Genomic DNA, 14572 nt, shown 5'->3' with positions numbered 1-14572 from the left:
GGTGGAGGCACGCCGTAATAATTGTTACTAATACAAGTCCGAATTCTTTTGATGAGGCAGTATTTTTAATCAGTACTAGTTGTTCAGCAGCGTTCTTGGCATGCAGACGAGTTTAGGTGTGCGTGTTTCGATATAATCGTGATGGAACGACACACATTTCGATACAATGTTCAGTTTAATTATTCGTGGCGTTGTTGAAGTGTACCGTAAGTTTCGGTGTGAAATGGTTCAAATGGCTCTGAGCACTATGGGACTCAACATCTGAGGTCATCAGTCTCCTAGACTCAGACCTAGACTTGACCTAAGGACATCACACACATCCATGCCCGAGGCAAGATTCGAACCTGCGACCGGCCGGCTTTCGGTGAGAAGTAATTCGCTACGTGTTGTGGCATGCGGTACTTTTCTAAATCGAAGTGTATCTCGAACTGGTTTTTGGAGAAGGAACGATACCAATAACAAACAATTCATTTTGTGGCCCGTTGTTATTTGTTGTCAATTAAATCCTTCATTGTCGAATCGTAAGATGCTTCTGAAGCAACACGCGTGATTAGCCGATTGTAGAATCTGATTCGGACAGGGAAGGGTAATCTACTGCAGTCGATAATATATTAGTGGCAGTGTTAACACGGTCCACATTAGCAACCCACAGACATATTGTAATTAATAAATAATTAATTTAGAGATCTAAAAGATAAGAAATTAACGTCAAATTAGAGGTAGACTTTTTATTTGTACTATAAGGTGTGAGTAGTTGTTGTTGCTGCTGTTGTTGTTGTCTTCAGTCCGAATGCTATCTGATGCAGTGTTCCATCCCATGCAAGTCTTTCGGTCCTGCACGGATACCGCAGTCCACATCCACATCAACATCAACATGATTACTGTAGTCAACCTTTGATCCACCTGTACGATATTTACCTGGATCGCTCTGCTCCAGAATAATAAATTAACTGTTCCTGAATACCTCAGGATGTGTCCTGCAAATGTGTCCCGTCTTTTAGTCAAGTTGCGTCAGAAGGTATTTTCTCATAATTCGATGCAGTATCTCTTCATTACTAATTCTAAGTAAACAACTAACCTTCAGCGTTCTTACGAAACAACATATTTCATATAAAAAGCATCTATTCTCCTTTTATCTCAACTGTTTTGCTTACCACGTTTCACTTGTAAATGAGGCTACGCTGCAGAACAGTACTTTCAGGCAAGACTTTCTACTGCTTATATTTCTGTTAGATCTAAATAAAATTATATAGAAAAAACTTTTATTGCTATTTCTCCAGTCCGCATTTTATGTGCAGTTTTCTTCAGTCATCACCAGTTATACTGGTCCCAAATAGCAGCACTCGTCGACCACTTTTGGTGTTTATTTTCTCAGTCTACGCTCCTGGCCATTAAAATTGCTACACCAAAAAGAAATGCAGATGATAAACGGGTATTCATTGGACAAATATATTATACTAGAACTGACAAGTGATCACATTTTCACGCAATTTCGGTGCATAGATCCTGAGAAATCAGTAGCCAGAACAACCACCTCTTGCCGTAATAACGGCCTTCATACGCCTCGGCATTGAGTGAAACAGAGCTTGGATGGCGTGTACAGGTACAGCTGCCCATGCAGCTTCAACACGATACCACAGTTCATCAAGAGTAGTTACTGGCGTATTGTGACGAGCCAGTTGCTCGGACGTGTTCAACTGGTGAGAGATCTGGAGAATGTGCTGGCCAGGGCAGCAGTCGAACATTTTCTGTATCCAGAAAGGCCCGTGCAGGACCTGCAACATGCGGTCGTGCATTATCCTGCTGAAATGTAGGGTTTCGCAGGGATCGAATGAAGGGTAGAGCCACGGGTCGTAACACATCTGAAATGTAAGATCCACTGTTCAAAGTGCCGTCAATACGAACAAGAGGTGACCGAGACGTGTAACCAATGGCGCCCCATACCATGACGTCGGGTGATACGCCAGTATGGCGATGGCGAATACACGTTTCCAACGTGCGTTCACCGCGATGTCGCCAAACACGGATACGACCATCATGATGCTGTAAACAGAACCTGCATTCATCCGCAAAAAATGACGTTTTGCCATTCGTGCACCCAGGTTCGTCGTTGAGTACAGCATCGCAGGCGCTCCTGTCTGTGATGCAGCGTCAAGGGTAACCGCAGCCATTGTCTCCGAGCTGATAGTCCATGCTGCTGCAAACGTCGTCGAACTGTTCGTGCAGATGGTTGTTGTCTTGCTAATGTCCCCATCTGTTGACAGTCCGCCCCGGTAGCTGAATGGTCAGCGTGACAGACTGTCAATCCTAAGGGCCCGGGTTCGATTCCCGGCTGGGTCGGAAATTTTCTCCGCTCAGGGACTGGGTGTTGTGTTGTCCTAATCATTATCATTTCATCCCCATCGACGCGCAGGTCGCAGAAGTGGCGTCAAATCGAAAGACCTGCACCAGGCGAACGGTCTACCCGACGGGAGGCCCTAGCCACACGACATTCCATTTATCTGTTGACTCACGGATCGAGACGTGGCTGCACGATCTGTTGCAGCCATGCGGATAAGATGCCTGTCATCTCGACTGCTAGTGATGCGAGGCCGTTGGGATCCAGCACGGCGTTCCGTATTACCCTCCTGAACCCATCGATTCCGTATTTTGCTAACATTCATTGGATCTCGACCAACGCGAGCAGCATTGTCGCGATATGATAAACCGCAATCGCGATAGGCTACAATCCGACCTTTATCTAAGTCGGAAACGTTATGGTACGCATTTCTCCTCCTTGCACGAGGCATCAGAACAACGTTTCACCAGGCAACGCCTGTCAACTGCTGTTTGCGTATGAGAAATCGGTTGGAAACTTTCCTTATGTCAGCACGTTGTAGGTGTCGCCACCGGCGCCAACCTTGTGTGAATGCTCTGCAAAGCTAATCATTTGCATATCACAGCATCTTCTTCCTGTCGGTTAATTTTCGCGTCTGTAGCACATTATCTTCGTGGTGTAGCAATTTTAATGGCCAGTAGTGTACATATCTGCAGCCCTCTGCCGCTAGAGAACTCTGAATTGTAGCGTGTAACATGGCGGTGTGTGACGTAAATATGTCACCGTGTGAGAAAAAGCGTGCTGTAACCGAGTTTCGAAACGGAGGAGTTCGTCCTCATATGTTGAACCTTCTCTTTCAACGTAACAATGCCAGACCACACACGACGCCTGAGTTCACAGTCGTCGGTCATCCTCCGTACTGTCCCATCCGATTTTCATCTGTTAAAAACTTAAAGAACACCTTCGAGGACTTCGTTTTGATGTTCTTTGATGAAGCGGTGCAAGCGGTGGTGAGGTGGTTCCGTCAGCAAAATGAAACATTCTACAGTGACGGTATCAAAAATCTGGTCTCTCATTGGGAGAAATATGTTGATCGCCAGCGTCACTATGTTGAGAAATAAAAAAGTACACATGAAGAATGTTCTTGTTGTTGTGGTCCTCTGTCCTGAGACTGGTTTGATGCAGCTCTCCATGCTACTCTATCCTGTGCAAGCTTCCTCATCTCCCAGTACTTACTCCAACCTACAGCCTTCTAAATCTGCTTAGTGCATTCATCTCTTGGTCTCCCTCTACGATTTTTACCCTCCACGCTGCCCTCCAATGCTAAATTTGTGATCCCTTGATGCCTCAGGACATATCCTACTAACCGATCCCTTCTTCTTGCCAAGTTGTGCCACAAACTTCTCTTCTCCCCAATTCTATTCAATACCTCCTCATTAGTTACGTGATCTACCCATCTAATCTTCAGCATTCTTCTGTAGCACCACATTTCGAAAGCTTCTATTCTCTTCTTGTCCAAACTATTTATCGTCCATTTTTCACTTCCATACATGGCTACACTCCATACAAATACTTTCAGAAACGACTTCCCGACACTTAAATCTATACTCGATGTTAACAAATTTCTCTTCTCCAGAAACGCTTTCCTTGCCATTGCCAGTCTACATTTTATATCTTCTCTACTTCGACCATCATCAGTTATTTTGCTCCCCAAATTGAAAAACTCTTTTGCTACTTTAAGTGTCTGATTTCCTAATCTAATCCCCTCAGCAATACCCGATTTAATTCGACTACATTCCATTATCCTCGTTTTGCTTTTGTTGATGTTCATCTTATATCCTCCTTTCAAGACACTGTCCGCTCCGTTCAACAGCTTTTCCAAGTCCTTTGCTGTCTCTGACAGAATTACAATGTCATCGGCGAACCGCAAAGTTTTTATTTCTTTTCCATGGGTTTTAATACCTACTCCGAATTTTTCTTTTGTTTCCTTTACTGCTTGCTCAATATACAGATTGAATAACATCGGGCAGAGGCTACAACCCTGTCTCACTCCCTTCCCACCCACTGCTTCCCTTTCATGCCCCTCGGCTCTTATAACTGCCATCTGGTTTCTGTACAAGTTGTAAATAGCCTTTCGCTCCCTGTCTTTTACCCCTGCCACCTTCAGAATTTGAAAGAGAGTATTTCATTCAACATTGTCAAAAGCTTTCTCTAAGTCTACAAATGCTAGAAACGTAGGGTTGCCTATCCTTAATCTAGCTTCTAAGATAAGTCGTAAGGTAAGTATTGCCTCACGTGTTCCAATATTTCTACGGAATCCAAACTGATGCTCCCCGAGGTCGGCTTGTACCAGTTTTTCCATTCGTCGTAAAGAACACATGAAGAATAAAGATGTAGAAAGTTAATAGCGTTTGTTATTACTTTAAAAACCTTTAAGGGTCTTAACATAAAAAATGCGGAGGCATTATCTTTTCAGCAGCCCTCGTACATTCCTTATCGTAAATTTCTCAGGTTTCGGATGTCCTATCATTCATATACCATGAAGATTTGAGGCGTTCAGTATAAACGATGTTGTATTATTGATCACTCCCTGGAACGACGTTTTTCAAACCGATATTTAAGGCCACAGGCGAAAGAAGCCGTGAACTCGGCATTCCGAAGAACCGACGCTACACCAACAAGACGGAAAGTGACAAAGGTTTAAGGAAAAGAAGTAATTTAATACGCGTCTCCGTAGGAAACGAGACGGCAGTGCAGTCTGTTGGAAATGGAAATGATCGTATGGCATTGTTGCCCGGGAGGCCCCATTGGCAGATGAATGGAAACCAACAGTGATGTCTCGTATGTGGTCGAGCGTTAGGTAAGAGAGAAGGAAGTCGCATTTTTCGGGGAATCCTCAGCAGCAGTTCAGGAATCAGAGCACGTCTGCACGCGTCACTTTCGGTGCGAATATTGACGGCTGGCCATCTGCGGGAGTAATACGATCTCTCAGGTTTTGTTAGCGTCACTGATTAATGATGTGCTTCCGCGTATTCAGCATGTAAGTAGGCTGTTCAGGTTTTTATGTGAGTAGGGTGTTTAGGTTTTTATGTAAGTAGGCTGTTTAGGTTTTTATGTTGGTAACGTCACGTAGCGCTCTGTATGAAAATCACTGGCTGTGCTGTGTGCAGTCTGTGGCTGGTTGGCATTGTTGGAATATTCGCTATTGTAGCGTTGCGCAGTTGGAGGTGAGCCGCCAGCAGTGGTGGATGTGGTAAGAGAGATGGCAGAGTTTTGAGAGCGGACGATCTGGACGTGTGTCCATCAGTTAGAATCCTTTATTTAGCTGGCAGTATTGGCGCTCGCTGTATTGCAGTAATTCGAGTAACGAAGATTTTTGTGAGGTAAGTGATTCATGAAAGGTATAGGTTATTGTTAGTGAGGACCATTCTTTTGTAGAGATTATTGAAAGTCAGATTGCGTTGCGCTAAAAACATTGTGTGTCAGTTTAGTGATGATCAGAATAAGTAAAGAGAGAAATGTCTGAGTACGTTCAGTTTTGCTCAGCTGTTTGAAAATCAAATAATGTAAGGGGTTTACCAGCACAGTAATTCATTAATTTTTCTAAGGGGAGGTTTCAAGCAGAGTGGTTGTTTCCATTTTCTGCACAACATTTGGACGTCGTCCATGAATTTCCGGGCGCTCACTCTGACGCCATAAATTACCAGAGTTTCGTTGGATTTCGTGAAGCGTCTTAAATGAAGTAACATTCTGCTGCGGTAGTTCTTGAAGGCTTCGCGTATTCTCTCTTTGATACCCAGAGGCGTTTCATTGAGCTTCTCCCCGTCTATAACCCTTTGTATCTTTTTACACCTGTTATACGATAGTCGCTGTTTCCTTAGGAAGTTTCATTATAGCGACTGTATCAGCGCTGGCACAAAACTTCTCTGTTAATCGAAGTACATTGTTAGTTACTTAGGTTCCTGTTCCATAGACCATATTCACGATAAACGTTCTGATGTGGAACATGTCATCTGAAAAGACACAAAAGAGGCTAAAAATGTATTTAGATTGCCACACGTTGGCCACTTCCATGTTTTTTCTGTATAAATGACTATTTCCATTCATTAATTTCGTAGTGGTATTGAAGTTGTTTTTAAGGAGAAACATATCTAATCAACATCCGAAAACACTTATGCTATCTGCCAGACACTTTACTTACATTGGTAGTGTGTCAAAAAATTTGATAGCTGCGTATTGCACCCCTTTATGATTAGTTATGGGGTAATGCATATCATTTTTCCTTCTTGTGTTGTACTAGTGAATTGCTCTCTCTCAAACACTGACAGATTCTTGACAATAAATTTCAAAAGTGGATAAATGTGCTGTGAGGCAGTGGTTAATATTCCCAGCTGCTTAAAGAGAGCCCGCCAAGACGTAATGTGTGAACTCCACACACAATTCTAATTACTTTATTACATGTTTGTGCAACGAATACTTTTTGACTAAATGAGGATTTACCCCATAAGAAATCAGTGAACGGAACTAAGCAAAAGAGTTAACTTCCTAATTTTCAAACCTGCAAATTTGACAGTATTATTCTTATGGGATAAATAGCCAAATGTAAACGTTTCAGGAGGTCTACGATATGGTTTTTCCAACTGAAGTCTTCATCAAATACACTCCTAGGAAGTTGGAAGTTTGTTAGTATACTAGCAGCAAAGGGGAGGTGTGATAACTGACAGTACAAAACAGGAGCTGTGTTTTCTCAATGCGATAAGTTCGAAGCTGCTGTCTTCGTCTTGGACGCATGTGCCTGTTTCTCCTTCACATGTCTGCCCAAATTATCCTTGGACCAGGTGAACTGGCGCAGTGGTCAAGACTCTGGACTCACATTCGGGAGGACGACGGTTCGAATCCCCATCCGACCATCCAGATTTACACTGGGTGGCCAAAAGTCATACAGAACACAGAGTCGGTAGTCAGCCTATGCGGTGCATACGTTTCTATACAGTCCTGGTAGAAATGAGTTCTTCGCGCCCGTCCGCCCACGCTCCCCTCCCCCCCTGTTCAACTAGGTGGCGATCGCTTGGGTCTGGGGCGCCAATCCTCGCGGTGTAGCCGTGAGGTCTCAGGCGCCTTGTCGCGGATCGCGCGCTCCATCCGTTGGAGGTTCGAGACCTCCCTCGGGCATGCGTGTGTGTTGTCCTTAGCGTAAGTAAGGTTAAGTTAGATTAATTAGGGAGTAAGCCTTGGGACCGATGACCTCATCAGTTTGGTCCCATAGTCCTTACCACAAATTTCCAAATTTTTGAGGCGGCGACGTGACGGTTTGCTGTGTGTAGGAACAAAACATTCTCTTTGCCTGGGCCGCAATAATGCGCACGTTGTTTAGACTATTACCTATGGACACGCAACATAAACAATAAAAAACGTCTGTGTTTCAGTACTGTGTAATCGTAAAACACGTTGATTTAATTACTTTGTATGGGCTTATCTGGCTGAATTTTTTAGTCGACAGCTAATAATTACGTTCAGCATTTCCTTTTCAGGACCCACACTTCCTCTCGTTGAAACTAAAATTATGCTGTGACTAATATATTAGTGAGTCATTACTGGAATAAATCAGCTCATACAAATACCTGGAGGCAGTTTTTGGTTATATGAAATGGAATTCTCACACACCATCATTGCTAAGGTGGGCGGACATGTGTTTATTGGTGGCATACTTGGAAAATTGACTTTGTCTACAAAGGATATTGGCAACAAAATACTCGTGTGGCTCATCTCACAACACTCAACAAGTGTGCCGCACCCACACCCAGGGCCAGTTCGAAAATATTTTTCCACAGAAGCGACTTAACGTTTGACGGCCCTCCTTTCCCTTCGTGGACTTTCAACCGTGTCGGTTTTCGCTATTTGTTGTGTTACGCGTCGCTTGGCCCTTAAACCGGCTCTGCCCATACCAAGTGAGTCGTCACTGATTGTATACAAAGAACGGCAGTGCGAATGGCGACAAGTTCGTTTGACAATCGGGGGAGCGTTGCATAAAGATAGACGCCAATTACTCCACAGAAGCCTACTTACAAAGGGAAGAAACAAGGTATATATTTCAGCCACATACATATCGCTTGCGTACTGACATTAGATTAGACAAATTATAGCGCATTTAAGCATTCTTCACGCGCTCCATGCGCTATTGAAACAGGAAGAAACCCTAATGTATGGTATCTGGAGACTGGTTTGATGCGATTCTCCACGCTTGTCAATTGCGCTCATGTCTCTTCGTCTCGGCACAACCATTACAACTTACACCCATTTGAACCTTTATGTACCGGATTCAAGCCTTGGTCTCTAGAAATTTTACTCCCACACAATTCTCTATTATCAGCATTATCAAATTAACGATCCTTTATTCCTCAGGTTGTGTTCTATCAAACAATGCCTATTTTCTGTCTGATACCTTAGTAGTGCTTGTTCGTTGTCGTTACCAAGTCAGCAAAATCTCTGTAACTCAAAAGCAACGAAAAATTCGACATGTTTTTCAATCAATCAAACTTCATGATGTGCGTCTTTGAAAATCAACAACGACAGATCTCTGAAACAAAAAATTTTAATGATAAGAGTTTTCCGTTTCGCACCTAACTACATTTTAAAAAAAAAATCTAGTTTTTCAAATTTCAAAAATCCGATAGACTGAAGATATCGATATTTTACATGCAACACATCTTTAGCATCGATAGTACTCACGCAGTTTGAAGATTTTGCAATATATGATACTGGCCATCCTCCATTTACCGAGTTAGGTACGTAAACGTTGCTACGTTTACGCGCGACACGACTTCCGGAAGGTGAAAACCGAATTCCGAAAACCGTTTATCGCTGTCATGTTTACATGTTAAGGCCTGAACCTATTTTGCTAGACCGGCCAATTATCGCTTTTGCGATTCTGGTGTGTGTGTGTTTTTTTGTGGCGTTGCACTGACTGGTTCAGTGAGCACATTGGGTGGCTGTTTCTGTCAAATTAAATATTACAGGTAGAGAACTTATGCTCAATCTAATGTCTCTACTTCTCCGTTACTGCACAGAAAGTCACTTAGTCCATATTAGCTGAAACATTTTTTTTCTAAAAAAAAAAAAAAAAACGAAAAAAAACATAGCATCACAACACAAATGTTCAAGGAAGCATGAATTCCTAAGGGACCAAACTACTGAGGTCATCGGTCCCTAGACTTACACACTACTTAAACTAACGTAAACTAACTTATGCTAAGAGCAAAACATACACCCATGCCCGAGGGAGGACTATAACCTCCGGTGGGAGGGGCCGCGCAATCCGTGACATGGCGCCTCGAACCAAGCGGCCACTCCGCGCTGCTATACAGAAGTGTGTTAAGTGTGTGTACTTTAGATGATGCACCTGCAGAATATACTATAAGCAGGTGTGCTAGAAACTTTGGAACGTTGTTTAGCATGTCCTCCACCCGCGAAGTGTAGCGAAATTTCAGGTGCTGTACGGAAATATCGTGCCACATGGCTAAACTGTGAATCAACATAAAGGTGAATTCACTGTCGGGGATAGGAAACCGCTAATCACACGCGTTTGTAGACAAGCAAGTGCGCTTACTAGTCCTCGCTCGTCTTAAAATAGGTCCCCGACAACAAGTTTCAAAAAAAGTTACACATTTGCATTGGAGCGAATATCGACTGTTGAAATGCCACATATAGTTCCGCATTTTCAGAATCAATACTGAAATGCTTAAAGGAGCAACTGGAATCGGTTTACGAAATCCGGTTTTGGGAGCTCCATGTAAACATAGTGCATGGTTCATGAACTGACCCGAAACTTCGATGTGTCAATACATTCTCATTCAGTCTGTTTGTCTGTCTGTCTGTCTGCACTTGACAGTGGTTTGCGGAGTACGTGATATGTAAACTGCAACTGACTATTCTTGTGTAGTTCGCGAACGAACTAGTTCGGAAGAGCACTCCCACAGGCGAACTACGCGAACTAGTTCACGGATAACCTCGCTACTTAGTTCGTTCGCTCTTTTCGGAAGACCAACGGACAATAACGAGACGGAGCGAAAGCCCGCAGTAGGCTTTAAAAAAATCACGGTAGAAATAAGTGCCGAAAGAAATGTGACTTTGTCAAAGGTTATTGTGTTTTGTATCCTGCTCAACAGTTTTCTGCAGAAGCATGCTTCTAACAATAAAAAAATTATCGCTGTGCAATCAGTGCTCGAGAAAGGCATGGAAGACCGTTTTAAAGATTTAGAGAATAACATTCTGTACGCTGAGTGTACTATTCTGGACCCCAGATTGAGACAGAGAGGATTTAGAAATCAAAAAGCTTGTGAAGCTGCAATACAACGCCTCAAAAATCAAGTTGGCAGAGTGCAGTTACTTCAGAGGGAGAATCGAGATATTTTAGTGGCTGATCCTGCAGCTAGTACCGTTCGGCGTCTTGTTCTAGTAGCAGTAGTAATGAAAATAAAAAAGACTCTATATGGGACGAGTATGACGAAGAAATAAGAAAAATCATTAGACCAGATACCCAACTTGCTGCTGGTATTCGCGAACTCGATAAATACCTCAATGAAGAGTATTTAGATAGAAAAAAAAGATTCGCTTAAGTGGTGGCACGAGCGTCGCCAGTTATATCCTCATGAATATGCATATGTGTTAAAGAGATTTTGCATAGTAGCGAGATCAGTGCCCTGCGAACGCGTTTTTTCGGCGACGGGACAAATCCTTAATGAACGAAGAACACTGTTACAACGAACAGTTTCCAAATTAATGTTTTTACATAATAATATGTATATTTTTATAATATTTCACTTGAAAATTAGAAGACATTATTTAAAGAATGATAATGCAAAGCACAAAAAGTATGCTTTAGAATACGATCTCACTCAGGGGTCATAGTTACTTTTTTCTATGTCTAATTGTTTGGTAACAAATTATAAGTGTTTCTTCTGTTAATGATAAAGGTATTATTGTTTGTGCCATATAGTACTTAACCTGTACCTAAAGCAGAAATATTTTTTGTTGGTTATTTCCAAAACTTTAAAAAAGTCGATTATTTATGAAAGTGTATTTTTATTCACATAAAAACGCATTTAGTATATTCTGTAAGTAATATTCCTACAATGAACTAATAAATAAATATATTTTAAAATTAAAGTACTACGACTGCACTGTATGTAAGTAGTTGACTACCCCATTTTACCCATTTGTGTAAATAACTAATTTATTTGCCCTTTCGAAGTCTAATTACTGTAATAATACAGGCACTGTCAACACTGGTCATTATTTAAAAGACTAGCATAACGAAAAAAGAGCGTGTGCAGTAGCGGTAGCAAAGCGAGCGAACTGTCTTTCTGGAAATCGAGATGGGAGCTAACGAACTAAAAGAGCGACCTAGTTCGCGACGGAACCGCGAACTAAACTGAACGTTCCCAGTCGCGAACTATTATGCGCAAGACTACAACTGACCGTGAGCGAAGTGAAGCACACAGCTCTGTTGATTCACGTGCGTGACTCACCTCGGGTCGGGGAGCCACGAAGCGCCTTCTTACGGAGTAGACCAGCGTGCAATGTCAGAGCGGTGGTGACTCAGTGCGCGGCACACGCCAAACGAGCAGGTCGCGACGCAAGGCGAAACAACACTCGCGCCGGCCAGTGCCTCGATGACGTAAACAAGGCAGACACATGGCCGCCACAGCACGACTTCCTCCGCCGACTGCCGCGATAGCAACAGGTGGATACTGGCAGAGGCGAAGCCGCTGCTAGCGCGCTCGCTTCAGACGCCGGGGTTCTCGCTACGATAGCATCGGCGACAGAAGGGGTGATGCCTGGACGGCGGCTGCGGAGCTACTGGGCGGCCCGGCCCGGCAGTGGAGGAGACGCGGCCGGAAGCGGCGACCCCTGATAACGCCGCCCTCCTCCCCAGCAGCCGCAACCCTCACACATCAGAAGACGCGGCGGCCGGCCGCTGACGCCTTCCCGCTGCTCATCCGGCCGCGCCGACTCGTTCCTTCTTTGTCAGCTGCCGCCGCTGTTGACGCAATGCGGCTTCCTGCCTACACCGCAGCGCGCGCCGGCGCTGCGGAATTCTCTGCCAGCTGGCCTCTCAGGCTGCGCAAATAATACCACCCGTTCTTCTGCTCGCTTCGTTCCTTTCCTACGTGATATTACACCATCACATTTCTTTGACGGAGAAATACGATCAAATATTCGTCAGATTTCTTCGACAAAGATCTTTCTTCATGAGACCCAGAAAATATTAGATACAGGCTCCCAGGTAGAAGCTATTTTCCTTGACTTCCGGAAGGCGTTCGATACAGTTCCACACTGTCGCCTGATAAACAAAGTAAGAGCATACAGAGTATCAGACCAGCTGTGTGGCTGGATTGAAGAGTTTTCAGCAAACAGAACACAGCATGTTTGTAAGACGTCGTGGTCTCCTGACCTTCATTGCTTACACATTCCACCCTCACAATCATATTCCGCACATCAAGACGCTTCATTCATACCCAAACTCGATAAGATAAAGTCAATGTTGTATGAATTCATGTAAACAATATACAAATAACAAGTAAGCGCACCGTGGTTGAAATACTCGAGGCTGGCGTACACACATACATTCCAGACACGACGGTCACAGGAGCTTTTAGTTCGAGAGAGGTAGACCGCACACCGGGACGCCGGTCCTTTCAGAGGACGACCCAGCCTATGTCGGCCGGTGACCGCCCGTGGAGCGGACACCGTGGGCCCGAGTGAAAAGGGGGAAATGACCCCGTGTTCGGCTTAAAAGCAAATTCCGCAACATTGTGTGGGAGCGGCCACCCTACGCATTCTTTACACATAGCAATTTCAGAGATTTTCACAGGGAGACAGCAAACGCCAAACGCCAATGCTACAGGTTTCCGGATTGGTCGCCTTAAACGAAATGTCATTCTCCCGTCTTAGAAGAGCAATGCTGATTGGCAGACGATATTTCCGACGCCTTGAGCTGAAGGAATAATAGAAGAGACCGAAAGATATACCCCTTCACGTCTGGCGTGGAGAGGCGCCGTTCCGTTGTCGCTCTTGGAGCGACGAACAAGTCTCTCCTCAGTACTTCACTGGGACAGCACCTCTGTCGAGAGCGAATCGAAGGGCGACTCTCTAATCGAGTCCTTGCGATTAAGCATTGTTCACTGTATTGGCCGAAACACTTATTGTGCGGTGTGAACGGAGAGAGTTATAGTTAAACGCCTGCAAGCGAATATTGACCGGTGTACCATGCCACTAGTTAGACTAGGGGCGAATAGGAATCCTTGACTTCATCAAGGCATAGGGAGAGTTTGACTGGCGAAGGTCAATCCAGATAGAACGAGAGTTATCTTATGTGTCAGCAGTGAGCAGCGCAGACAGCAGTCATAGCAGCTTACGGTATTGTGTGCTACAGCTATTGCGAGCCCCATATTTCCTCCACAAGAGTACACTTCACTGCATTTCACACACGACAGCCCCGACCGTACCTAGCAACATTCTAAAGGATAATTATTCAAGTTGAGTAGGCGCGCCCCTCAGCCATTCTGCCAAGTCAACAACCATCTTACACTTTGTATAGAAACTTCATTAGCGAATCCTATCCTTGAGAGGTAACTTCACATTCCGAAAAGAACCAGGATATAACTTGTTCAATTCATAACTATAAGTGCCATTGTGATTTCTCAGAATTTTTGCAAAATAAATAATAACTTTCGTTAGTTTCATGTTTTTCTTACACTAACTAGCACTACTCCAGTACCCAAGAATCCCACTGGTTACGTAAGAAATTTTGTGAATTTTTGTGTCATTTCCTTACAGCGGACGACTCCAGAAGATATTTATTGCTGAAAGTTTTTCAGGCAGTTCTGCCTGACTTCTGTAGTAGTGTGGGGGTGGAAATTGCATCTTGCAGGAGCCACAGGGTAAAGTGTACATCTCAGATTAATCTGTTGCGCGAAATAACAGATCAACCCCACACCTCAGATGTTGTTCTCAATGGAGAGACGTCTACAGACGTTAAAGTAACCTCTGACGTGCCACAGTGGAGTGTTATGGGACCATTGCTTTTCACAATATATATAAATGACCTAGTAGATAGTGTCGGAAGTTCCATGCCGCTTTTCGTGGATGATGCTGTAGTATACAAAGTTGCAGCATTAGAAAATTGCAGCGAAATGCAGGAAGATCTGCAGCGGATAGGCACTTGTTGCAGGGAGTGGCAACTGACCCTTAACA

General features: G+C 43.9%; 1 protein-coding gene across 2 annotated transcripts in view; it reads right to left on the bottom strand.

Moving 5' to 3' along the window:
- LOC124776050 (phosphoinositide 3-kinase adapter protein 1) overlaps window positions 1-14572 on the bottom strand; it is a 481175-nt gene that overhangs the window by 130769 nt on the left and 335834 nt on the right. The window contains exon 1 of one of the 2 annotated variants that reach the window (XM_047250892.1): window positions 11845-12082. The exons of the other annotated variant lie outside the window; for it this stretch is intronic. The gene's annotated coding sequence lies outside the window, so the exon portion shown is untranslated. Of the gene's footprint in view, window positions 1-11844; window positions 12083-14572 lie in introns of those variants that run through there. 2 annotated transcript variants of the gene reach the window in all.

The sequence above is a fragment of the Schistocerca piceifrons genome, chromosome 2 (assembly GCF_021461385.2).
Source record: "Schistocerca piceifrons isolate TAMUIC-IGC-003096 chromosome 2, iqSchPice1.1, whole genome shotgun sequence".
In the NCBI taxonomy this organism is placed as follows: domain Eukaryota; kingdom Metazoa; phylum Arthropoda; class Insecta; order Orthoptera; family Acrididae; genus Schistocerca; species Schistocerca piceifrons.
This window is presented reverse-complemented; position numbering and strand designations above follow the sequence as displayed.